This window comes from Cervus canadensis, chromosome 21, assembly GCF_019320065.1.
Source record: "Cervus canadensis isolate Bull #8, Minnesota chromosome 21, ASM1932006v1, whole genome shotgun sequence".
NCBI lineage: Eukaryota > Metazoa > Chordata > Mammalia > Artiodactyla > Cervidae > Cervus > Cervus canadensis.
In genome coordinates this window covers 28894312-28920905 of record NC_057406.1, presented here as the reverse complement: position 1 = coordinate 28920905, position 26594 = coordinate 28894312, and the positions used below count along the sequence as shown (strand labels likewise).

The 26594-nt window shown below is 38.3% G+C and overlaps 1 long non-coding RNA gene across 1 annotated transcript in view; it reads right to left on the bottom strand.

Moving 5' to 3' along the window:
* The window catches only part of LOC122423790, a 281212-nt gene extending 265530 nt beyond the window's left edge, over positions 1-15682 (bottom strand). The window contains exon 1 of the long non-coding RNA XR_006264221.1: positions 15580-15682. This is a non-coding gene — a long non-coding RNA (uncharacterized LOC122423790). The remainder of the gene's footprint in view (positions 1-15579) is intronic.
* Positions 15683-26594: the final 10912 nt, after the last annotated feature.

Genomic DNA, 26594 nt, shown 5'->3' with positions numbered 1-26594 from the left:
CTCTTCCCATATTTCTACTAGGGAAACTCCAACTCATGTTTCCTTCTTTGAGGAAGCCCTACTCGGGACCCCCAGACAATTTTATTAACCTCTCCTTTACACTTCCAGAGCAAATGTGCATACCCCTCCAAGAGTACTTTAAAATCTTTTTCGGAGTATCTTCTTTTTTCACTGGAATATGAGCTCTCCATATCATGTGTCTTGTTGACCCAGCATAAAGAATAGATAAATGCAAGGGCTATAATAAAATACAGTATCTGAAAGTGTATAAGAAAGGCCCATTAATTAATTCTGAATGGAAGGACAGAAGGTTAGGTTTTTGGAGGAAATGGTATTGGGAGTTGAAAGATGAATAAAATTTCAGGGTTATATAAGAGATAGGGATAGGAAAACGGCAGTCTCGGTAGAAGGGAGAATAACAAAGAAGGTATAACTATGTGTGTATGGAAGTGGCTGGACCACCGGAGAATGGAGAACTTGGAGATGGTGCAGGGGGAGTTCAAGAAAAGAGTCTGAAGGCAGGTTGTGAGAGGTTAATGCCATGCTGGGAATTGCCATGTGTGAGATGTGACTGTCACTGAGAAACACAGTGGACCACAGAGCATCAGAATATGATAAGCGCAGAAAGTCATCACTGGGTTTGGTACATAGAATGTGGGAACTTTTAGGAGACTTTCTGCTGATACTGGAAGAAAAGGTCAAGAAGGCAGGAGTTTCCCAATGAGTGGAAATAAAATACTAGATCATTCAACAATTAAAGAAGACAAAAAGACAAGGACAATAATTCAAAGTTGATGAAAGGAAGGTGAACATGTGAGGAGGTCTGATAAAAGGAGACAAATTAATGGAGGCACTATCAAGAAACAGATGAAAAGGACAATACAGGTAGAAGGGCAGACCTTTAAAAGGAAGAAGGATATTCCTCCCTTAGGGATAAAATTGATAACCTTAAAATAGCCAACATGTTACACTTCTTTAGAATCTATTAGAATGCACATAGTACGGGTAAATTTTAACCTCAAAAAGTATTTAATTGTACTTTCTTTATTACTTAAATGGACAGGGACTATATTACTTAGAAGGGTAATGATCTAAGTAGTATTAGCTGAGAGGGGCTTCCCAGATGGCTCAGCAGTAGAGAATCTGCCTGCCAAGCAGTAGGCATGGGTTCGATCCCTGGACTGGAAAGATCCCCTGGAGAAGGAAATGGCAATCCGCGCCAGTATTCTTGCCTGGGAAATCTCATGGACTGAGGAGCCTGGCAGGCTACAGTCCATGGAGCCACAGTTGGACAGCCTTAGATACCAAATAAGTATTAGCTGAGAAATGGTCCCTTAATTTTCTTGTAGTTCTAAATGTCTTTGTCTATAAAGTCTCTTCTAAATCACTGTTCTTGATCATTTCCAGTGTCAGAGATGACAGCAAGTTTGTTCTTTCCCATATACTGTAATGGAGAACACTGATAGATGTATTGGGTTTTATGTCTCTAAATAAAAACATCTTCCATAGAGTGAAAGTATCACTTCCACTCTATGGAATCACAGTTAAATAACAGCAAACAAATATTGATTCCTTGCTACTATTTTTTATTCTCCAAAATTCAATGGCTGAACAGACTATGTTGGAAAACTATTAAATGAAGTTGCCATATTTTAATCAAAACTTATTTCAAGGCAATGTATATTTTTCTTACTCCTTTAAGAAATCATGGAGAACAGTATGGAGATTCCTTAAAACACTGGAAATAGAACTGCATACGACCCAGCAATCCCACTGCTGGGCAACACACTAAGGAAACCAGAATTGAAAGAGACACATGTACCCCAGTGTTCATCACAGCACTGATTACAGTAGCCAGGACATAGAAGCAACCTAGATGTCCAGCAGCAGATGAATGGATAAGAAAGCTGTGGTATATACACAATGGAATATTACTCAGCTATTAAAAAGAATGCATTTGAATCAGTACTAATGAGGTGGATGAAACTGGAGCCTATTATACAGAGTGAAGTAAGTCGGAAAGAAAAACACCAATACAGTATATTAACGCATATATATGGAATTTAGAAAGATGGCAAAGATGACCCTATATACGAGACAGCAAAAGAGACAGAGACGTAAAGAACAGACTTTTGGACTCAGTGGGAGAAGGCGAGGGTAGGATGATTTGAGAGAATAGCATTGAAACACATATATTATCCTATGTGAAACAGATCACCAGTCCAGGTTTGATGCATGAGACAGGGTGCTCAGGGCTGGTGCACTGGGATGACCCTGAGGGGTGAGGTAGGGAGGGAGGTGGGAGGGGGGTTCAGGATGGGGAACACATGCATACCCATGGCCGATTCATATCAATGTATGGCAAAAACCACTACAATATTGTAAAGTAATTAGCCTCCAATCAAAATAAATTAATTAATTGAAAAAAAAAAAAAAAAGAAATGAGCACAACAGTGGTTCTCACACATAGATCACTCCATACTCTTAAACTGTTGTCACATGCAAAAACAAAAAATGAAACTCTCATCAAGTGTATGGCAAAGCATTAAGTTAATTGAATTTCTCTTAACATAGTAACACAGTTAATTTTTTTTTAATTATTAGAACACTGAATCAGTTACTTTATATAATCTGCTGAATAATCACTATGAGGTCGCAAAGAGATGGACACGACAGAGCAACTAACACTTTCAGGTATAGTAACATCTTAGATTAAAAGAAAATTTCAATAAACCCTTACACTGTACCATAATCATCACTGAGTAATTCTTTCCTTTTACTTTCCAAATTAAATCTATCACTATAATCTATTATAAAAATTGTATCAAATGATAAGCAATGCATTTACCAGCATACTAAGCCTAATTTGAATTATCTCTAGTTGTGGCTTTTCCTCATCTTAAATCATCCAACCTCCAAACTCTAATTTGTTTTGTGCTTATGGCTGTAGTAGATACAGACACAGTTTTTAATGATACATCCCATATGTTTGTTAAGGTTAGTTCAATCTTTCTTTGTCAGGAGTCTTTTTTTTTTTAACCTACATCAGGCAAGAAAAATTAGGTTGACCTAATTGTTTTTTGGAGCATGGGATTTTTCTCAGCCATATTTGCAATGTTTCTTTTAAATTCTGGTGTTCTCCCTACTCTTGTTACCTTCTGATACTTTTAAGATACATCAAAAACAGGGCCGAAAGTCTAGTGCTATGTAAGTTGCTGGGCTTACTAGGTTTTAATACTACTGTGCCACGCTTATCTTCCCATCTTGATTGATTAGCGATTGATGGCATAGTATAAGTTTGCAGCAATATCCAAATGTTACTGCTATATCTCTTAAACATCATCCCCCAAAAGTGTCCATGGACAATTTGTTTACCTTCTCACTCCATCAGTTTCTGATATTATTAGCAGAAGACACTGCCAGGTCTTGGCTCTCAAGAAATCAGATACCTCTCTTGAACAGTGCAATAAGAAGGAAAGTAATGAGGACTCAATAAAACTAACACTCGTATCATTCTCTTAGCCGTTTATCTAGTCAACTTTCCCACTAGCATTTAAACAAATCATTTAAGTAAAATAAAAGAGAAAAAACTTTTCTTTCATAAATTGTGAAATCTATGTTCTAATTTAAGCTGATTTGTAAAATATTTGAAAGATAATAGACTTGTACCAAGTCTATAATTTGGAAAAATATTTTAAGAATTACTTTACTATGTGATAGAACAAGGAATCTATCCACCCAGGTTGGATGCATGAGAGAAGTGCTTGGGCCTGGTGCACTGGGAAGACCCAGAGGAATCGGGTGGAGAGGGAGGTGGGGGGGGAGGGATCGGGATGGGGAATACGTGTAAATCTATGGCTGATTCATATCAATGTATGACAAAACCCACTGAAAAAATAAATAAATAAATAAAGAAAAAAAAAAAAGAATTACTTTACTATGTGATAGAACAAGGAATCTATTTTAGAAAATAAAATTAATCTTGTGAGGCACTATGTTTTGCCTCTAGTGGCTGTCTCAGAATGCATTGTACAAAATAGAATGAATTTTTACTGCCACCTAATATGCTGAGACAGGCTTCCCTGGTGGCTCAGACGGTAAAGAATCTACCCACAATGCAGGAGACCTGGGTTCAATCCTTGGGTTGGGAAGATCCCTGGAGAAGGAAATGGCAAATCACTCCAGTATTCTTGCCTGGATAATTACATGGACAGAGGAGCCTGGTAGGCTCACAGAGTCAGACACGACTGAGTGACTAACACAATATGCTAAGATGGTAATAGTTTTAACTTGTGTTTTTAGAAGTAGAGGTGGTAATAAATGCTTGTCTATGTGAAATACAGTGTAAAAATGCAACAGGGATACGAAATATCTAATCCAAGAAATAAACAGGAATAAGAATATATTCTACTGTGAATTAGGACTTTTAATACATTCATGCTTACCATTATGCATCAGTCATTCAATTCTTTATCAGAAACAAATTAGTTCTATTTATACTCATCTTCATTTATGGGTTTCAGACTTGTTCATGCAAGGTTTGATGCTTATATCTTAGTAGTTTTGTTTGAACAAACAGAATAAGATGGAATAGATATGTTTTTCCTTTTGCTGTATTAATTTGAGAGGTTTTTTTTCTTTCTTAAAAATCAATGAGATGTGTAGTTTCAAAAAGGGGAGTTTAAAACATTTTCACTTTTTTTCACTTCTCAAAGAATCACCCCAAAATAATGGGGACAACATGAAACATAAAACCAATTCCATCATCAATGCAAATGAGACCATGTGAGAAACAAACTATTCATATAAATGTGGAAATAAAAATAGACTAAATCAATGGCTTAACAAGTAGGAAAAGAGTCAAACCTAAGCAACTATGAAAGGTGGAAACCAACAAAAAGTCAGGTGATAGAAGAAGCAGTTAGATTTGCAGCCCAAATGTAGAATTTTTAGATTAGCAGGAGACCAAGGGTTTGTTCTGTGGACAGTTTACCAAGAGTAGCCCCAAGCTCCAGGCATGGAGAAGGGCCAGTGTGAGAGGCTGTACCAAAAATGATGGTTAAGTCTGAAAACTCAACCACTGAGTCACACCCCAAACCCACCCCACCTGGTTTCAAAATAGCAGCAGCTAGATTGATATCTCCAGGCCAAAGACCGCAGATCCTTTGCTAGAAAAAAATAGAGATGAAGACTTACAAGTACTAACATGTGTGATCTCCTAATGACAAAGCTAACCAGCCATCTGACTACCGAAGACTTATTGTGGAAACGATTTTGAAATATATAGAAATATGGAACCACTATGTTGTGTACCAGGAACCACCATAGTGTTGTAGGTCAACTATTCTTCAAAAAAGTCCAATCCCACTTCTGGGCATACACACCGAGGAAACCGGAGCTGAGAGAGACGCGTGCACCCCAATGTTCATCGCAGCACTGTTTATAATAGCCAGGACATGGAAGCAACCTAGATGCCCATCAGCAGATGAATGGATAAGGAAGCTGTGGTACATATACACCATGGAATATTACTCAGCCATTAGAAAGAATTCATTTGAATCAGTTCTAATGAGATGGATGAAACTGGAGCCCGTTATACAGAGTGAAGTAAGCCAGAAAGATAAAGAACATTACAGCATACTAACACATATATATGGAATTTAGAAAGATGGTAACGATAACCCTATATGCAAAACAGAAAAAGAGACACAGATGTACAGAACAGACTTTTGGACTCCGTGGGAGAAGGTGAGGGTGGGATGTTTCGAGAGAACAGCATCGAAACATGTATATTATCTAGGGTGAAACAGATCACCAGCCCAGGTGGGATGCATGAGACAAGTGCTCGGGCCTGGTACACTGGGAAGACTCAGAGGGATCGGGTAGAGAGGGAGGTGGGAGAGGGGATCGGGATGGGGAATACATGTAACTCCATGGCTGATTCATGTCAATGTATGACAAAAACCACTACAATATTGTAAAGTAATTAGCCTCCAACTAATAAAAATAAATGAAAAAAAAGAAAAAAAAGTGATCAAATTTGTGGTTATTAGAGGTACAGGGTTTGGGGGAGGGGAGACTGGATAAAGGTAGTCAAAAATTTCATGTGTTTTCATGTTTCCTAGATATTTTAATGAGAAATTTATAAAGTATGGCAAGATGTTTGTCTTCTGCTATGTTACAAGAAAAAAGTTTTTATTGTTGAGAGTCTATAGCACAGTTTACTATTTAATTGTAAACTGCAGTAAGGTTTCATGGCTACTAAATTTGTTCATCAAAATATAACCCACAAATAGTACTATCAAATTATTTTAACAAGAGTACCAAACTAAGTCAAAGGGAAAAGGAAAGTCACTGATGCAAAAATTATTTCAAGACAGCTCACAAATGCAACCATAAAAACTCAAATTAAAACACTAGAAGAAGAAATATAAAACTATGTGTTTCAATTTTGAGAAAGGCAAATATTTCTTAGGTAATAGTGTGGAAGCATTAGTGACGAAAGAAAAAATTGATAAATCTTACTAATTAAAATTAAAAACTTGTTTTCAAACAAAACAACACTATTAAGAAAATAAATAGGCAAATCACAGACTAAGGTGACAATATTCACCACTCATGTAACTGGTGAAAGATTTTAATTCAGAATATATAAACAACTTGTACAATTCAATGACAAAATGATAGGCAACCCAATTTAAAAACAGGTAAATGTATTCCTAAAAGAAGACTGTTGAGTCTATTTCTCCACTGCTGCCCTGTAAATAAATTCTTCAGTACCATTTGTCTAGATTCCATATATATACATTAGAATACAATAATATCTTTCTCTTTCTGACTTACTTCACCCTGCATAATAGGCTCTAGGTTCATCTACCTCATTAGAACTGACTCAAATGTGTTCTTTTTTATGGCTAACTAATATTCCATTGTATATATGTACCAAAGCTTTTTTATCCATTCATCTGTTGATGCACATCTAGGTTGCTTCTGCCTGGAGAAACAGACATAAAGAAGAGGAGAGGGGAGACATGGGGAGAGGGGAGGAGAAGGTGAGATGTGTGGAAAGAGTAACATGGAAACTTACATTACCATATGTAAAATAGAGAATTTGCTATATGGGTCAGGAAACTCAAACAGGGCTCTGTATCAACCTAGAGGGATGGGATAGGGAGGGAGATGGGAGGGAGGTTCAGAAGGGAGGGGATATGTGTATACCTGTGGCTGATTCATGTTGAGGTTTGATAGAAAACAGCAAAATTCTATAAAGCAATTATCTTTCAATTAAAAAATAAATAATTTTTGTTAAAAGTAAAAAAAAAAAAAAAACAATTGAGGATACACTAGATCTCAGTAGATCCTGGGAATCTCTATTTTGCAAAAGCTGCTTCCAGTCACTATGAGGTCTAGCCAAGTGAAGGAATCTCTGCTCTGTCACCTTATTTCAACTCAGACTTTTGTCTCATCCCAGCCTTTTCACAACCACATATTCCTGTAAGGAAAAAAACTAAATAAATGTGAAGTCTAATAAGTACATTAAAAAGTGCTCAATATTACTAGTCATCAGGGAAAAGCAAATTAAAACCATAATTAGAAATGACAAACTACTACACAACCACTGAAACAGTTAAAATGAAAAAGAATGAATACAAATACTATTCAGGATGTGGTTGTTGTTCAGTAGCTTAGTTGTCTGACTCTTTGAAACCACATGCACTGCAGCACATCAGAATCCCCTGTTCATCACTATGTCCTAGTTCAGTTCAGTTCAGTCACTCAGTCGTGTCTGACTCTTTGCTACCCCATGGACTGCAGCACACCAGGCTTCCCTGTCTATCACCAGCTCACAGAACTTGCTCAAACTCATTTCCATCAAATCAGTGATGCTCAAACTCATTTCCATCAAATCAGTGATGCCATTAAACCATTTCATCCTCTGTCATCCCCTTCTCCTCCTGCCCTCAATCTTTCACAGCATCAGGGTCTTTTCAAATGAGTCAGTTCTTCGCATCAGGTGGCCAAAGTATTGGAGCTCCAGCTTCAGCATCAGTCCTTCCAATGAATATCCAGGACTGATTTCCTTTAGGATTGACTGGTTTGATCTCCTTGCAGTCCAAGGGGCTCTCAAGAGTCTTCTACAACACCACAGTTCAAAAGCATCAGTTCTTCAGTATTCAGCTTTCTTTATGGTCCAGCTCTCACATCCATACATGACTACTAGAAACACCATAGCTTTTACTAGATGGTCCTTTGTTGGCAAAGTAATGTCTCTGTTTTTTAATATGCTGTCTGGGCTGTTCACAGCTTTTCTTCCAAGGAACAAGCATCTTTTAATTTCATGGCTTGCAGCCACCATCTATAGTGATTTTGGAGCCCCCCCAAAATAGTCTCTCACTGTTTCCATTGTTTCCCCATCTATTTGCCATGAACTGGTGGGACCAGATGCCATGATCTTAGGTTTCTGAATGTGGAGTTTTAGGCCAACTTTTTTCACTCTTCTCTTTCACTTTCATCAAGAGGCTCTTTAGTTCTTCTTCACTTTCTGCCATAAGGGTGGTGTCATCTGAATATCTGAGGTTATTGATATTTCTCCCAGAAATCTTGATTCCAATTTGTGCTTCATCCAGACTGGCATTTCTCATAATTTACTTCTCACAGAAGTTAAATAAGCAGGGTGACAGTATACAGCCTTGACATATTCCTTTCCTGATTTGGAGCCAGTTTGCTGTTCCATGTCCAGTTCTAACTGTTGCTTCCTGACCTGCATACAGATTTCTCAGGAGGCCGGTCAGGTGGTCTGGTATTCCCATCTCTTGAAGAATTTTCCACAGTTTGTTGTGACCCACACAGTCAAAGGCTTTGGCATAGTCAATAAAGCAGAAGTAGATGTTTTTCTGGAGTTCTCTTGCTTTTTCAATGATCCAACAGATGTTGGCAATTCAATCTCTAATTCCTCTGCCTTTTGTAAATCCAGCTTGAACATGTGGAAGTTCACGGTTCACATACTGTTGTTGAAACCTGTGTTGGAGAACTTTGAGCATTACCTCGCTAACGTGTGAGATGAGTGCAATTGTGCGGTAGTTTGAACATTCTTTGGCATTGCCCTTCTTTGGGATTGGAATGAAAATGCAAAGGAGAAGCCCCAGCAAGACAGTAGGAAGGACAAAATGGCATTTAGAATCAAATCCCATACCCACCAGAGATATTCCAAGGGCTCAAACAAAACCTTGTGCGCACCAGGAAACCCCACAGGGACTGAGTCTGAGAGTGTCCTGCAGAGGTACGGGTCAGTAGTGGCCTGCATCAGGGGCAGGGGCTCTGGGTGCAGCAGACCGGAGTATGGCATAAGCCCTCTTGGAGGAGGTCGCCATTAACCCCACCATAGAGCCACCAGAACTTACACTTACACTTATGTCCTAGAGTTTGCTCAAATTTATGTTCACTGAGTCAATGATGTCATCCAACCATCTCATCCTCTGTCACCCCTTCTCCTCTTGCCTTCAGTCTTTCCCAGCATCAGGGTCTTTTGCAGTGAGTCAGCTCTTCACATCAGGTGGCCAAAGTATTGGAGCTTCAGCTTCAACATTAGTCCTTCTGATGAATTGATTGATTTGATTGAGTGAATTGAGTTTATTTCCTTTAGGATTGACTGGTTTGAGCTCCATGCTGTCCAAGGAATTATCAAGTCTTCTTCAGCACCAGAGTTCAAAAGCATCAGTTCTTCGATGCTCAGCCGTCTTTATGGTTCACCTCTCACATTCATACATGACTATTGGAAAAAATCATAGCGTTGACCATATGGACCTATGTGGGCCAAATGATGTCTCTGCTTTTTAATATGCTGTCTGCATTTGTCAGAATCTGGAGCTCATAGTATTCTCCTACCTTTCCAGTGGAGATTTAAATGGTCCAATCACATTCACTCTATGATCCAACAGTTCCACTCATAGATATTTATCCAAGAGAAATGAAAACATATGTCTTCAAACAGACTTGTGTAAGAATATTTATTGCAATTTTAGTCATAATAACCACAAACTGGAAATATACCAGTGTCCATCACCAGGAAAATAGATAAATAAACTGTATATTTTTTCTATGGAATACTTATCAGTGGCTTCCCTGGTGGTTCAGCAGTAAAGAATCTGCCTACAATGCAGGAGACTCTAGAGACACACGTTCAGTTCCTGAGTCAGGAAGATTCGATGAAGGAGGGGATGGCAACCCACTCCAGTACTCTTGCCTGGAGAATTCCAAGGACAGGGGAGCCTGGCAGGCTACAGTCCATAGGGTCGCAAAGAGTAGGACATGACTGAAGTGACTTAGCATGCACGCACACATGCATACTTCTCAGCGATAAAAAAGAACATGGATGCATCTCAAAAACATTATGCTAAAGAAAATGAGCCAGAAATAAAGAGTGTGTGCTATCTGATTCCATTTAAATAAAGTGCTAGATTAGGTAAAATTAGGTAATTAATTAGTGAGTGATTTCTTGGTGCATGTGTGTGAGGGGGGTTATTTCATGGGAAGGGGCCACAAGTCCACTTTCTAGGCTGGTGGAAATAGTCGATATCTACATAAAAATGCAGGTGACACAGACATTTTCACTTTTCAGTATGAATGGAGCTGTGCAATTAAGATTTGTGCCTTCACTCTATGTGGATGATTTCAATATACTTCTCCCTAGTGGCTCAGATGGTAAAGAATCTGCCTGCAATGTGGGAGACCTGGGTTCAATCCCTGGGTTAGGAAGGTTCCCTGGAGGAGGGCATGGCAACCCACTCCAATATTCTTGCCTGGAGAATCACCATGGACAGAGGAGCCTGGCGGGTTACAGTCCATGGGGTCGCAAAGAGTCAGACACGACTGAGCGACTAAGCACCCAGCACATGGAGGCAATAGAAAGCCCAGGATTCCATATTAGATTTATAAGACATTTTTCCTGAAATTATCAAATCATTGGGTAACATAGTATAGAGTCCACATGACATATTCTAAAAACCCACCCAAAGTAGATTTTGATACCACTACCTCAGAAGTGCCAGCTTTATGATGACTCCACTACTGCTTATGAAGAATTCTACTGCAGATGGAAGTTAAAAACTGAAAATTGTTGTGATGTGCTTATTCATTCAGTAATGTCCAACTCTTTGAGATCCCATGAACTGTAGCCTGCTAGGCTCCTTTGTCCACTGGATTTTCTAAGCAAGAATACTGGAATGGTTTGCCATCCCCTTCTCCAGGGGATACTCTAAATCAGAAATGTGTATACATATTGCAAACTGCCCTAAATAAATTTGTTTATAAGGATTTCTTTGGTGTGTATCAATAATCTCAATGTCTAGAAGCAAATGAAGGTTATAGGTGTCCTTCCCAGATAATATTCTAGTTGAATCAGGTAACAGAACCCTCCAAAGGTGTTGGGATGCGAGACTGATGGAGTTTAGAATCAGGGTATGCAACCAAGCAGGACCCTTTTGGGCCTTCCTGAGACAGACCCCTTCCCCATGCCCTCTGCCCGCCTCTTCTTTGTGGAAAAGCTGTAGTCTCCCATCCCTCCCCTCAAAAATTAGTGATTGAAAGGATGTGACTGAGTAGTGACAAAAGTAGCAATTGGGCCAGGAGAACCGTTAACAATTTACACAGATATCAGCCATATGGCAGAACAGAATCTTTAGTTCCTCCCTGAAGTACAAAAATAACAGTATCTGGTGCACATGCTTGAATTATTTTATAGATACTAAAGCCCCCACTGAATGGAGAAAGTTAACCACACAGTGACAGTGAGCACAAAGCCCTCAGACTGGCTGGAGCATGAGGGTAAAGTTAACCCCTGTGATACTGCCATCCTACCTTACCATCAACAGATCAGAGACCTGTGCATGAGTTGACCATGTACCCTGAAACTCCCGTCCCGCATCTTGCCTTAAAAATGCTTCCCTGAGTGTCCAAAGCTGGTGCTCTGTGACAACCTGGAGGGATGGGGTGGGGACTACGATGGGAGGGGGTTCAAGATGGAGGGGACACATGTATACCTGTGACCAATTCATATTGACATATAGCAAAAGATCATCATAATATTGTAAAGTAATTATCCTCCAATTTAAAATAAGTAAATAATTTTTTTAAATGCTTCCCTGAAACCCATTGGTGTCCTTTTGAGCATAAGCTGTCCTATTCTCTTGCTTGACCCTTGCAATAAATCTTTCTCCACTCCAAACTCCCGTGTTTCAGTTTGTTTGGCCTCACTGTGAAAGGGATACACTAACTTGGATTTGAACAACAGATAAAGATTCTTAAGTTCTGCTGAGTACAGCTGAAGTGTTATATATTTCTAGCTAATCAGTATATCTTGAATATCACTCATTTCATCAATACAAAATAAAATATAACCTCATTTATGCTAATTTATAAATACCCTAGAGCTGACCTCAAGTAAAAATAGTTGAAGCTTCATAACCTTGTGAGTTTTAGAGTCTGGTAAGAGCAGTGGTTCTCAACCACGCAATATGTTCAAATCATCTCTGGAGAGTTTTTAAATCCCAAAGCTGAGGTCATAATCCAGGCCAGTAAAATCAGAGTTTCTAGGGGTGGGATCCAGTCAACAGCATTTTTCAAACCTCACTAGGTGATTCCAATTTATAGACAGAGAAGAGAACCACTGGATTAGTCTATGGACTTCTCCAGGCCAGAATGCTGGAGTAGACTTTCCATTCTTCAGGGGATTTTCCCAGTCCAGGGACTGACCCTAGGTCTCCCACATTGTAGAGGGATTCTCTCTCTCTCTTTTTTTTTTTTTTTTTGGTAGAGGGATTCTTTACCATTTGAGCCACAAGGGAAGCTCTAGAACCTTCCAATCTAGCCTCATTGCAGTGGATATTATTGAATAGGTGTTTTAAATGCTGTTTAACTACATTTAAAGGATAAGTAATACACATTATATACCATACTGTTGATGTTTAAATGTTTTTAAGTAAATACATAACATGAAACACATTCCATTTCCTCAATGACAGGACAGAAACAACAAAACTATAGATACCAACTAGGTCTACGGCCATACCACCCTGAACGTGCCCGATCTCGTCTGATCTCAGAAGCTAAGCAGGGTCGGGCCTGGTTAGTACTTGGATGGAAGATACCAACTAGAACTGACTAGTAATAACCACCACCACCACTCCAGCATCTGGCACCAGGAAGGGAATTTGGCCGTTTTTAAGTAAAGGATCTAGAGAAGGGAATGGCTAGATGCATTTGTATACAGGTGACTAAGACTCTGCACTGAAAATTTGGTTTTTAAGTAATTACATCCTGAGATTGCCTGTAAATAGTAATACATGCCCTGATTCAGAGAAGTGACTATCTCAGCCAGACCACATTGAAGTCAAAGCAGCAAGGGATATACAATTAGTTAAGACCAGGATGACAAGAGAAGAAAACCTGAAACAGACGAGAGCATTGATAATTCCCTTAGCCCAGCTGGCCAAAGATTTTACTAGTTCTTGATGAGATATCAGAAGATAGTTTCAGAACATTACTGCAAGTTACTTGTATTTGTGATATATAAATAAATTTATGTAAATTGCTGAGTAAAGTATATATTTTTGTATGGTTTGGTGATAGTGTGGATTTCTCTTGTAATCTTTATTTTTTAAACAGTCTGATATATCACAAACTTGGCCCAATCCTAATCAGTTCCCCATCTTAAAAGATTCTCTTCTTGAATGGATACATATATATGTATGGCTGAGTCCCTTTGCTGTCCACCTGAGACTATCACAACATTGCTAATCAACTATATTCAAATATAAGATAAAAAGCTGAAAAAATTCTCCCTTAAAGAATGTGAATCCAGACCCCCAATGCCCTATAAATATTTCTCTTCTGACTCCCCACTTCAGAGTCACTGCTAAGGCTTGTCAAGATGATATTCATTCCAACTGTAGTTATTTCTAATAAATTTATCTTTAAGAGATTTTATAAAGATATTTTGGTGAGATCAATAGCAACATCATAAAGAATATCTAATCAAGGCTAATTCCTGCTTTGGAATGCCATTTATTACAAGAACTCAGTAAATGTATATTGATAATGTTTAAGTAAAAACAAATTTAGCAACATAAAATTCCAATCAAATATTGCAAAATATTTTTTCCCATCCCATTTGTTAATCAAGAACAGCCTGAGAGGATTTGAGGAGGAAAAAAACGCCTAATCGCATCCCCAAAGAGTTCCTTCATTAGAATCAGGTCACCTAATGATTATTAGAGATTTACATCCAAATGCTATATTCAGTCACAGTGCTCTGTCCATTATTTCCCTCCCTTTGCAAATGTCATCTTGAAATCATCTATCCAAATGTCATATACACGACATTTCTATCAAGTCTTTGAGGAACACTTCCAACTTTCTCTTTATATTTAATTACTCCTTTCTCTCAGCTATGCTTTTTGTGTTTACCACACAGTAATATTTGTTTTCATTTCTTTCTCCATTCACTTTGATCTATTTGAGGGCAGGATCCATGGTATTTATGTCCCTTTAAGGGCTCATCATTGCAGAGTCTAAATTAAAAAAAAATAATAAGTATTTTTTCAAATAGACCAGATTTTTGGCCCTGTGATTATCTCACTTAACTTCAAACTCTACTTATAAACCCTTATTAACAAATGACACCTGAGTACTGTAATACTTCTGCATGAGAAAAAGGTCCACTAAGATTGGGATACACAGTTATCAGTTGGTTGGAACAGAAATTCCAGCTAAAACAAGGGCAACTAAAATAGAAACTAGAAAGGTGCCAAAGGTGAGAGTCGACTATTTGGGATTGTTCTGAAGAATGAGAATTTTGTAGAAGTTCTATAGTTTTTGCATTCTTTATGGGGAAATTTCAAAATAATTTATTTTTGTATGCTTAAATATTTCAGTTAAAAAAATAACTAATGTGTAATGTGTAAGATTGTATCAGGTTCAAAAGAGCAGGATTTGTGTGTGTGTGTGGGTGTGTGTATTTTCTTGCAGAAAATAAAAATCTATATTGTCAAGTCACATCCTGCATTGCTATTTTGCCTGAATTTCTTTAGAAATATATTCTAGTCATTATACTCCCTATTTAAAATCAGAAAACTTTCTAATGTTGCATTCTTCAGTGAAAAAAAAAAAAAAAACTTGTTTTCTCTCTTTTAGTGGATCTGAAAAGTAAATGACATATTGAGGTCACTAGGAAAATGAATGTCAAGATTCACATAAGTCAAGATTTACCTAACAAGGCTTCCTTCATCTGCAGTTAGTGAGTGGTTACACAGTATAGAAGAAAGACATTAGCTTTAGTATCCAAGATCCTGAGATCTAATTAGAAACTTGCAAATTTATCTGGGCAACAATGGACCATTATTTCATGTCTCTGGGTCTCAGTCTCTTCTTTCATTAAATACAATAGTCCCTCTTTTATAGAATTTTCTTGAGAAATACATAAGTGAAAAAGTAAATAGTAGGCAATGAAGATATTTAAGTTGAATTGGAAATGTATTCATAGCAACTCTGTAAATCAGTTAGGTAAATAAGAATTTCACTCACCTATATCATCACTCTATAGATGGGATCATGGAGTTCTGGATTCAGAACCATGAATTGAAAGAAAAACTCTTGGGGAGCATAACTGAGGCAGTGTAAGATTTGCCAGGACACTGCAGACAATAAACCACCTCTAACATGAGACCATAGAGGTGTTTCCATATCCACAAGTGGTCCAGATCTCTGTTTTATGTCTCTTTTGAAAGAAGGCAAAGTGTTTTTCTCTATCTAGTTCTCACAAAAGAAGTGGGCAGAAATGTTAGCCGTGTGACTTTAATGAATATCACATGAACAAGTTTCCTTACACACTGCTTTGGAAATGTCACCAAATCAAAGGTTGCACTTAGAAAGGGCATAAAACTGAACAAGATAACGGGACAATCGTTGCCTGGCACACAAGAGAGGACATCACCTTTGCAGCCGGAAAATAGAACAAGGACACAGTAAGTTTGGTTACTGCACACACAGCCATTACTCAGAATATGTTGATGCACCTGCTTTACCTTGAAAATTGGTTCCTCTAATAGCCAAAATTAAATAAGAATAATGAGAAATATATTTTTAAAGTACTATATGAAAATGACAGTAGATATAATGCATAATGTATAATGCAGAGCCAACATACCTACAATCAGAGTCTCTAAAGAAGAGAAGCTTTGTAGTGAGACAGAGTAAATACTTTCAGGCAAAATTATGAAAGGACTTTTCTGAAATTAAAAAGACTTGAATCTATATGTTGAAAGTAAACAACACGCAGTAAAGAAATCTGGTTTATGATAATTAAATCAAGACGTATTTTTCCTTAGAATTAAATTTCTCTTCCTAAGAAGATGGCATCACCAATTCAATAAATATGAACACGGGCAAACTCCAGGAGATGGTGAGGAACAGAAAAGCCTGGCACACTGCAGTTCATGGGGTCGCAAAGAGTGGAACATAACTTGGCAACTGAACAAATAAAGAAGAAATTAAAATTTTCTCTTAGGGAGAACAAAGATGAAAAAAATTATGGGGACACAAAGTAAATTAATTATTTGGATTATATTAGCATTCCCCTTTTCTATGCCTTACCCCTTTATCATTTCTAATTTTTAGTATTTATATCTTTTTCTTTTTTAATTGAAGTATAGATTTATAACATTACAGTAAATTCAGGTATATATAATGACTCAATACACTTATAGATTATACTCTAAAATTATTACAAAATAATGAATATATTTTCCTGTACTGTACAATGTATCCTTGTTGCTTACCTATTTTTACATAGTAGTTTGCATCTCTTTCTCTTGATTAGTTTAACAATATTTTAGATATTTTTATAATAAAAAAAAAAGCTTTGGGGGAAAAAAATGGGTTCTTCTCTCAAACAAAACCAAATAAACCTAAACAAAGTACACAGAGGGAAGGCCTAGCATATCTTCCAGGTACTTGTTTTCCCGTTGTTAGGCAGTTGGAAATTCAACTCATGCTTAAAATGCACACTTAGTCATCTACACTTAACACATTTTCTGTGGCCCTAAAGTGCTGTTGATAAACAGTTAGTTAAAAACTCTCACAGATAATAGTTCCAGAACGCCCTTCTGTTTCAAGCCTGTTACCCGTGGAACTCTTCCAAGCAAAACAAACAGCAGGAACTTCAGGACAACCTCTGTGGGGCTCATACCTTGCATTCACATGATTCAACTCTCATCTAATTGCCATTTGGCTGCCAACGCTTTTCCATGTCTCTACATGGTGTCGCAGCAAATACAGTCTACTTTAACTAGGAATCCTGATTTTACTATAATCAACTGTGTGCCTTTCTACCCTCACCCGAGCTTGAGCGTGAGTACAATAGAATGCCAGAATCATTTTTGTATCACTGATGCTTAAAACAGGATTTGGCATCTAATGGGTCCTCAGTAAATATTTGTTGACTATTTTAAGAATGCCATCACTGTCACATTTCCTTTCCTACCAACCCATGCCTTTGTTTATAACAAAGCTCTTGTCTCCATGTCTTCATTCTGTCTAATAATACTGGGTGGCCAGAAAGTTTGTTCCAGTTTTCCATATGCTATGGCAGAAAAACCCAAATGAACTTTTTGGTCAACTCAATACCTAGATTCTTGAGTGCCTGACAGCAAATGGTAACCCTCTGAATTAAACAAAATCTGTAAGCTATGTACCATGCATTCACCATTCACTTTCGCCAAGTCCCTCACCTACTTTCTCAGTTCCAACAAATATTTATCATCTATTGCCTGAGAATACTGTGCAATATTTTATACAAGTTGGAAAATTGCACAATCATGGCCATTTATAACTAGCACTCTCCAATAAAAACAACGACCATCATGAGTGAAAGCAAATGTACACTTTCAGTTTTTCTAGTAGTTATATTAAAAAGGGGGAAAGGAAAAGGTAAAATTAAGTTCAGTTATAAACTTTAACTACATATATGAAAATTATCATTTCAACACATGTTCAATGTAAAACTTATTAATGATAAATTTTACTTTTTTTTTCTCTTATCAAGTCTTCAGAATCTGGAGTGTATTTTTAGCCTTACAGTATGTTAAGTTTGGAAGTGTCAGTGACAATGTATGGCTAGTGGTTACCATATTGAGTAGCACAGACCTATAAAATCACCTTCTCATAAAAGAAAGAGAGGACTGTAATACAAAATAAACTAGAATGAATGTGATGTTAAGTTACAATAAAATGAATGTGATGTTAAGTTACAATAAAACATGGGGCCAAAGAGAGGACCCAATTCTAAGAGGAGGGAAAGAAGTAGGCTCCTCTGGACCTACTCTATTTTCTCTTTACTAAACATGGCATCCTCTCATCTTACTTGCCACTTCTTCCTTCATCCTGCGTGATACATCCATGACTGTGTGCATTTACATATCTGTGCAAGTAGTTCAGTGTTTCTTAGGACTAAATATAAATGGATGACACATTTATGTGAGTGTAGGCTATATATAATTGAATATGACTCTCTAGTTTATATAAATCATGATTTAGAGTATATGGGAGGGGCATATGCAAGATAAAAAGAAGGGGTGAACAAAATATGAAAGACAGGGCCTTCTAATGGTATATACACCTAAGTTGTATACATTCTAAGGTGTAAACACCTTCTAATGGTGTATTCTTTTCCTAGTGGATTATCAAAAGGTAAGAGCAGGCAATGAGTAAGATAAAGAGGAACCTAGTTAAAAGGTAAGCCAACTAATTCTGTTTGTCTCCTTCACAGGAAAAAGAATTAGCAGAAATTAATGAGAGTGTTTTCATAGATCTGTTTTACAAATGTCTACTAGTTCTTGACTATCAGACTAGGTATGAATTTCAAATGTGGAATTGGAACTCTTGTATTCCCTATGCTTGGTAGAGGTATTCCTAATGTTAATATTTTCTATCTGGTATAGACGAGAATGAGGAGATGGAAAGAAAAAAAAAAAAAAAACAGAGTGCCAATTTAGGAACCCAATGTAAAATAAATGATAAAAGATTTTGGGGGAAATGCATCAAAACAACACTAAACACATACATAAAGCATTTGCATGGGATGAATTCCTTCATAAAGCAGTTGAGATGAGAGCTGTGTTTTGCAGGCTGGGGATTTTGTTTGATTGAAAAGAAGGGAAAGTGACTGAGAAGGGAAAACTTAAGAATGAAACATGATATATGCTAAACAGACTGAAGACAGTAGAACGGGAAATAAGCAGCTATATACAAAATTAATTGACATCAAGCAAATAAGTGACAGTAAGAAAGAAAGAAAGAAGAGAAGCCTGGACTCGAGTTTTCACAGACTCATCCTATACCCACTGGCTACCAGTTAGTTATCTGGTCTCTCTCAGACTAAGTATCCTCATCTGAAACATGGGGCTTATAACAGTACCTGCTCAGTGAGGATAAAATGAGTTGCCATATAATGTGTTTAGCACAAAGCCTAGTACTTAATACCCATGTGGCGCATTTCAGTTGCATTTGTTAGAAAGTCTGAGATAAGAAGGTTTGGAATTTGATAACAAGGGCAGTTGGTTACTGCTGGGAAGTAGAAAGTCTGGGGTAACAAGGTTTGGAATTTGATAACAAGGGCGATTGATTACTGTTGGGAAGTATGGTGAGTTATCTTCAATGGAAAAAAGATTTTATTTTTATTACCATTTAACAAAAGAAGCTATAAATGAAGGAGTTCAGTGTACAATGTGGTGATCGTCTAAGTGAAAGTCTGATAGAACCCGGGCCAGAGTTGTGCCTGAGTGAAGAAAAAGTGGAGAAGGCAAAGTCATATTTTTCATAACCTGAGATTTTTATAATGAATGAGGTCTGAAAAGAACAAAGAGAAAAGTCTCCCTAGTTCACCACGAAGCACTCAGATCACTTTGGGAAGATTTCTTATTATCTCCAAACTTCACTTCCCTCGTCTTTAGAATATAAGTAAGTGTTAGTGGCTAAGTCATGTCTGACTCTCTTGAGATGCCATGGACTGTAGCCCGCCTGGCTCCTCTGTCCATGGAATCCTCTGGGCAAGAGTACTGGAGAGGACTACTGTTTCCTTCTCCAGGGGATCTTCCTGACCCAGGGGTTGAACCCAGGTCTCCTGCATTGCAGGCAGATTCTCTACTGTCGCAGCCACCAGGTGAGGCCCAAAACCAAAGCAGCTGTGTCCTGAGAAAGAGCCTTGTGAGATGGGTGTGCGCTGAGGCACACTGCCTGCTGATGGATGATACCTCGCCACAGTCCGCTTGGCTCCCCCCAGCACGGGGCGGGATAGCTTCTTGGAGGGCTTAACCATGAGAAGCAGGGAAAGTCTACATGCATGCACATATGGCACTCTTTGCCCGAGGTCTGGGGACATTTCCCTAGGTGCAAACAAGGAGCTAGTTCTCCGTGTATCACCTAGGAAACAGGCCTTCAGCACAAACTTCTTTAGAGTGGGGATAATATGTGCACATAAGCTTCACAGGAACATGAGGAGGATTAAGTGAGTTATTATTTGTCAAGCACTTACACTGGCACATGCTTGGTGCTATGTAAGTACACCCTAGGTGAAGCTGAAAACCACAAATGCAATGTTTTGAAAGCTCTTGGTGTGTGTGCTGAGTCGACTCAGTCGTGTCCCACTCTCTGCGGGCCCCAAGGACTGTAGCCTGCCAGGTTCCTCTGTCCATGGAAATTTCCAGGCGAGAATACTAGAGTGGGTTGCCATTCCCTCCTCCAGGGGATGAACCCACACGTCTTTTGTGTCTCCTGCGTTAGAGGGTAGATTCTTTACCATTAGCACCACCGGGGAAGCCTGAAAGCTCTTTAAGTATTCACTTTTACTCTTCCCAGACATTACATTTTTCAGTGTAAAAAGCAACACTGGGAGGCGGTGCTACTCCCATTTTAGGGATGAAGAGAGCGTCTTGGAGGTCTGGTCAAACTCACACAGGAAGAGTTTGAGCCCGGAGCCAAAACCAAGCCGTCCGCTTGCATCTGGGCTGTTTCCACTACCGCCAGTGCCCATGATGCAATGAGCCAGAAAACCTGGGAACAGTGATTTGGTAAAGGTGCTTAGATGCTGAGAAGGGCTAGTGGCACAGTCTTTTGTCATTAGGATTCTTGTTACTTAGATTTTTTAGAATCTAGGTATCAGAGAGTCATTAGAAATGTGGAAATACAGTGAGATCAACCAAATGAGACCAACCAAAGGTTATTTATTCAGAGCTTGCTATAGCAACAGAGTCAGCCAGCAACACCTCTGTTTTTTAGAGAACCTCAAAGGCAGACAGAGGAGTGGAAAAGTTTTATTATGAGAAAGAGATGGCTTCCAGATTTGCCCTGATTGGAGGCTGCTGGCAGGGGAAAGCATAGATGAACGAATTCAAAGAAAGGCATCTTGTGTGACTGGTTAGGGATACATAGTTGACTTTCTCTGATTGGTCCTAAGTCAGAAGAGGGAACAAAAATTAGGGAAGTTCTTAGTTACTAATCAAGCCCTGGCTCTATGGGGTCGATTGTTACAGGAGTTATTACTGCTAGAGATAGTGGTTTGTTTTAGATAGTAAGGTCACCTTCCTGGGCTGGTCACTGTAGATATTGGATTGGTTTCTCGGGCTGGTTGCTATAGACTGTGGGTCACAGTCCAGTGTTTACAGATAGCCTGGTCATTGTATGCATATTCAGCCTTTGAAAAGTCATCCAGTTGAAACCCCAATGTGAATAGTTAATCCCTGACCATCATGGAGTATAAAGGAGAACTCCAAAATACAAGATGGCCAGTTTCATCTGAGGCAGCTGGCCAGTGTTTTGAGGTTTTAGTCATTAATACTCACAAAAGTGTGTGTACTACTAATTTCTATTACTTGGTTCAAGGTCTGTGTTCTGAAGGATAATAAAACCTCAGAGAGTACATAAAACTCTCTGATGGCCTATCCCTCAGCAGATAGACCTTGTATTAAAAGGAAGAAATGTAACCTCTGAATTTACAGTCATCCTGGTGTCACACCCTAATCCCACTATTTCTACATCTCACAGACAATCTTCTGCTCAGACCAGTCACATATTTCATAGCAAATCACCACCTCCATGAGGCTGGCCTAAATATAAATCTGGATACCAACAGTAGGACAAGATCTATTCATCTATTTCTTATTTGAGGAAAAAAATCTCAGAAAAAAAATTACTATAACCTGTCCCAGTCACCAAAAGGCACCTTAGACAGGTGCATAGGATTTGAATAAAATTTCAACTGATGAATCAGAATTTCTTTAATTTCTTTCCTAGCAGATATTCTGTTCCCTCCTTCTCCTCTGCCCCAAACTTTAGTCACAGAAAATTCATTTGCTTTTATTAAGGACATGTACTATTTCTCCTTCTAATAGCTCAAAGATGAAGAAGCGGCATCAGAGAAAGACAGATAAATGGCTCTTTGAGTTTGTTCTTCCTGACATTGTTGAAGGGAGGGGCTGTTCTCTCAAAGCTTTTATCTGCTTACTTGGATGTAGTGGAGAAAGAGAACAAGGAAAGTCAGAGAACAAGTGAACAGGCTCTGCACCCACCAAAGGTGTGTTACCTCCTGATTGTCCTATAGATACACTGCACTCACTTTCTCTGGTCTGGCCTACTGAATTGGAAGACAGTTCTCACTCAGCAGAATAGATCATTTTCCCCAATGTGCTCCTAACTTATTTCAACCTCAAACATTTTAGTTACCACTCTATCTGCCCAGCATAAGAGGATTCCAAAATAAACTTGTCTTATGCTACTTCCAAAGCAAATGACTGTATACTCAACAGCATGACTTCCTATTACAATATTCAAATACACAAACCCATATGTGTAAATAATACCTCCACCAAGCCCTTGAAACACATGTGTAATTATTATAAAATGTTGTGAAGTCATTCAACTTGGGTTAAAGTGGGAGGACAAGTCAGATGTCAAGCAAATGAGAATCTCACCAATTTACTACCACCCTATCATTACCACAATGAGAAAAATGGAAGGCTCAACCATTCAACAGATAAAAACCATATGGAGAAACTTTGTCATAAAGGGAAATCCTATCAGCCTCTCCCCCCTGGCCAGAAAGAGTTCAACTGGTCTTAGATACAATCAATAAATACAACATAAATTTAGTAACAGCTGTTGAGGGAAAAAACAATAATGCAAGATAATGGATAGAAATCAACACATGAAATACTATATTTCATTCTATGCCTGTGGCAGATGGCCAGCTCTCTACCAAAGATGCCTATTGTCCTTCCACGGTGTTGAGTTACTTCTGGAAAACATTTACCCAATCAGGGCCCTTTGTATTTAGATGAGGCCACATGACTGGTCCTCACCAATGGCGTATAAGCCAGAGTGAGTCACTTCCAGGCTGAAGTGGTTAAATAGTAAGTGTGGCTTCCTTCCCCACAACTCTTTCCTCATCTCCTGGCTGAAGCTATAGGACTCTTAGGTCTGCAGGGGAAGGGCAAAGTCAGGGGAGAGAATAAGCCCGAGTCGCTGAATCACTGTGTAGAAAGTCATCCAAAGCATTTTATATGGACTATATGTGTGAGCAAGAAACATATTGCTATTGTATTAATCACTTAGATTTCAGGTTTGTTTTTTTTTTTTTTAATTACAATTGCTTGCTCCTATTATTTTTTATGTTATTTCTGCCAACCATCTCAAAATATAATTGACACATAACATTGCATAAGGGCTTCCAAGGTGGCTCAGATGGTAAAGAATCCGCCTGCAATGCTGAATACCTGGGTTTGATCCTTGGGTGGGGAAAATATCCAATTTAAGTGTATAGTGTGATGATTTAGTACATGTGTGTACTGTGAACGTGTTTACCACAATGAGGTTAATTAACACATCCTTCACTGTACATCATTACCATTTTACTGTTGTTACAGTAAGAACTTTTAAGACTACTCTGACAGCAACATTCAGCTATATAATACAGCATTGTTAACTGTATTCCCCATGCTGTACATTAGATCCAGAACTTACTCATCTTACTGAAAAGCCAGATCCTGATAGAATCCTGTGTTTCTTTGTTGCAATTGTACTACTGGTCCTTTCTCTACCTAATTTAAGCCCCAGATAGATTCTCTCATCTTGCATTTACAAAACAGAAACAGGCTCAAACACACAGAAAACAAACTTTTGTTTACCAAAGAGGAAAGAGGCGAGGCAGAAATTAGGAGTTTGGGATTAGCAGACACACACTAATATATATAAAATAGATAACAAGATAGCACAGGGAACTGTATTCAATGTCTGGTAATAAGCCATAATGAAAAATTATATATATATGAATCACTTTGCTATAAACCAGAAACTAACATAACACATCAAATCAGCTGAATACTTCAATTTAAAAAGATAAGGATGATATGATCTGTCTTGCCTTTTCAAAAGATCACTTTGACTGCAGGATGGAGAATAAGTTAAAGAGGCTAATTAAAAGGTATAGCAATGATCCTGTCGAGAGATGACTTGCCCTAAATTAGAGAGCGGCAGAAACACTTGATAAAGAAGCTTGTGGTACTAAAGACAGGACATGGTGAAGAAGAGCCATGGATGGAGATGTCCAGATGCTAACAGAGATGGGGACACTTACTGAGGACAGATTGGGTGAGAATAGTCACCCTCCCCCACTGTTTGTTTTTATAATGTTTGTTTTGTTTTTATTCATAGTTGCTCCGTAAGCAATTGTTCTAAAGGGCTCCACACAGAAACACACACACACACGTACACACAAACACATATCTGTCAGCTGTTAGTAAACCAACCATAAGACTCCCTGTTACTCCTCTCCTTAGAGTTACCCAAGAGAACTTCAAGAATCTTAAGACTTACAAGTTTTGTAGTATGGGGGTTCTTTTTAAAATGGAGCTACCATATGATCCACCAATCCCACTTCTGGGTATATATCTAGAAAAGACAAAAACTCGAGTTAGAAAAGATATAGGCACCACAACGTTCAGAGCAGCACTATTTACAACAGCCAAGAGAAGGAAGCAAATCGAAATGTCCAATGACAGATTAAAGGATAAAGAAGACGGGTCATATATCTGCTGTGGAATACTACTCAGCCATAAAGAAGAATGAAATATTGCAGTGACATAGGTAAACTTAGAGATCATCACACTGAGTGAAGTATGTCAGACAAAGACAAATATTATATAACTTATATGTGGAGTCTAAAAATAATACAAATGAACTTATTTACAAAACAGAAATAGATTCACAGATACAGAAAACGTATGGCTACCAAAGGGAAAAGGGATGGAGAGAGAGATCAGGTAATTTGGGATCAACAGATACAACACCATTGTATATAAACAAATAACCAACAAGGACCTACTGTACAGCACAAGGAACTATATTTAATATCTTGTAGTAACCTATAACAGAAATGAATTGAAAATATAGAGAAAGAACTGAATCACTTCATACCTGAAACTAACACGATAATATACATCAAATATACTTCAGTTTAAAAAAAAAAACACAAAAACTGACAAGTTTTCTTTCACTCTGACGTCAGTAGCCAGAAATACCGCCATGTACAACTTAAGCCTGAGGTCCCCCACATGCTGACACCCCCACTCATATGTTTTCCCACACCTAGTTCTGCCAACAAGTTTAATCCACTGCCATGCCTTGGCTACCCCTACAAAGGCCTTGACTCATCTCTCTTCAGATGACCCTCCCCTGATATTCTCTTGGTTGTAAGGCTTCATTGCTTCTCTTCTTCTGCATTTTTTCAGGCTCCAAGGGTGATTCATCCCCCAGCTCCAACCCCACCCTACCACCACCACAACTACTGCCACCACCACCTACAGGGATCACATGAATTCACCTTACTTTCTCAATCTCAATTGGACCCAAATCCATTCATAATCCCCACATGAGCACCATCCTTCCATCTCCTGTTCTTTGTTCCCAAATAGCTTATTTCCTCCAAGTCGACAATGCAGCCTCAGTACCTCTCACTTTTTTTCTGGAATCTCTACTACATAACAGATGTTATCTGAAGAAAAGAGAGAAACACGTTTACCCTTTTGGAAATTTGCCTCAAATCAATCAATTTGCCATAGTTAACATTCAAGCTTTGTACATATGCTAATAAATCATTAAAATTCATGCAAAGCCTAACATTTTGAGATCTTCTTTCTTTTTCTATGTTCCATCATTTCAACCCAGTTCTGCAAATTACAAATTTGCAAGTGAGAGCAATCACCCCCAGAAAGCTGCATGATACATAGGATCAAGCAGAGGAATCTTAAGTTAGAAACTTTCATTACTTGGTTAGACACTTTTTGGTCTTGAATAGTTCACAATTCTGTTCCTGATTTCCCAAATGCAATACTGATTAACTTTTGTTATGGTTGAACACAGAAATAAAAATATACGTCTTCAAATGCCCAGAGAGAACCTAAAGAATCATAAAGAAGTTTGGGACCTGGTGGGTCATAGGAGCCAAGAACCCTTTACATAAGACTTCCCTGGTGGCTCAGACTGTAAAGAAT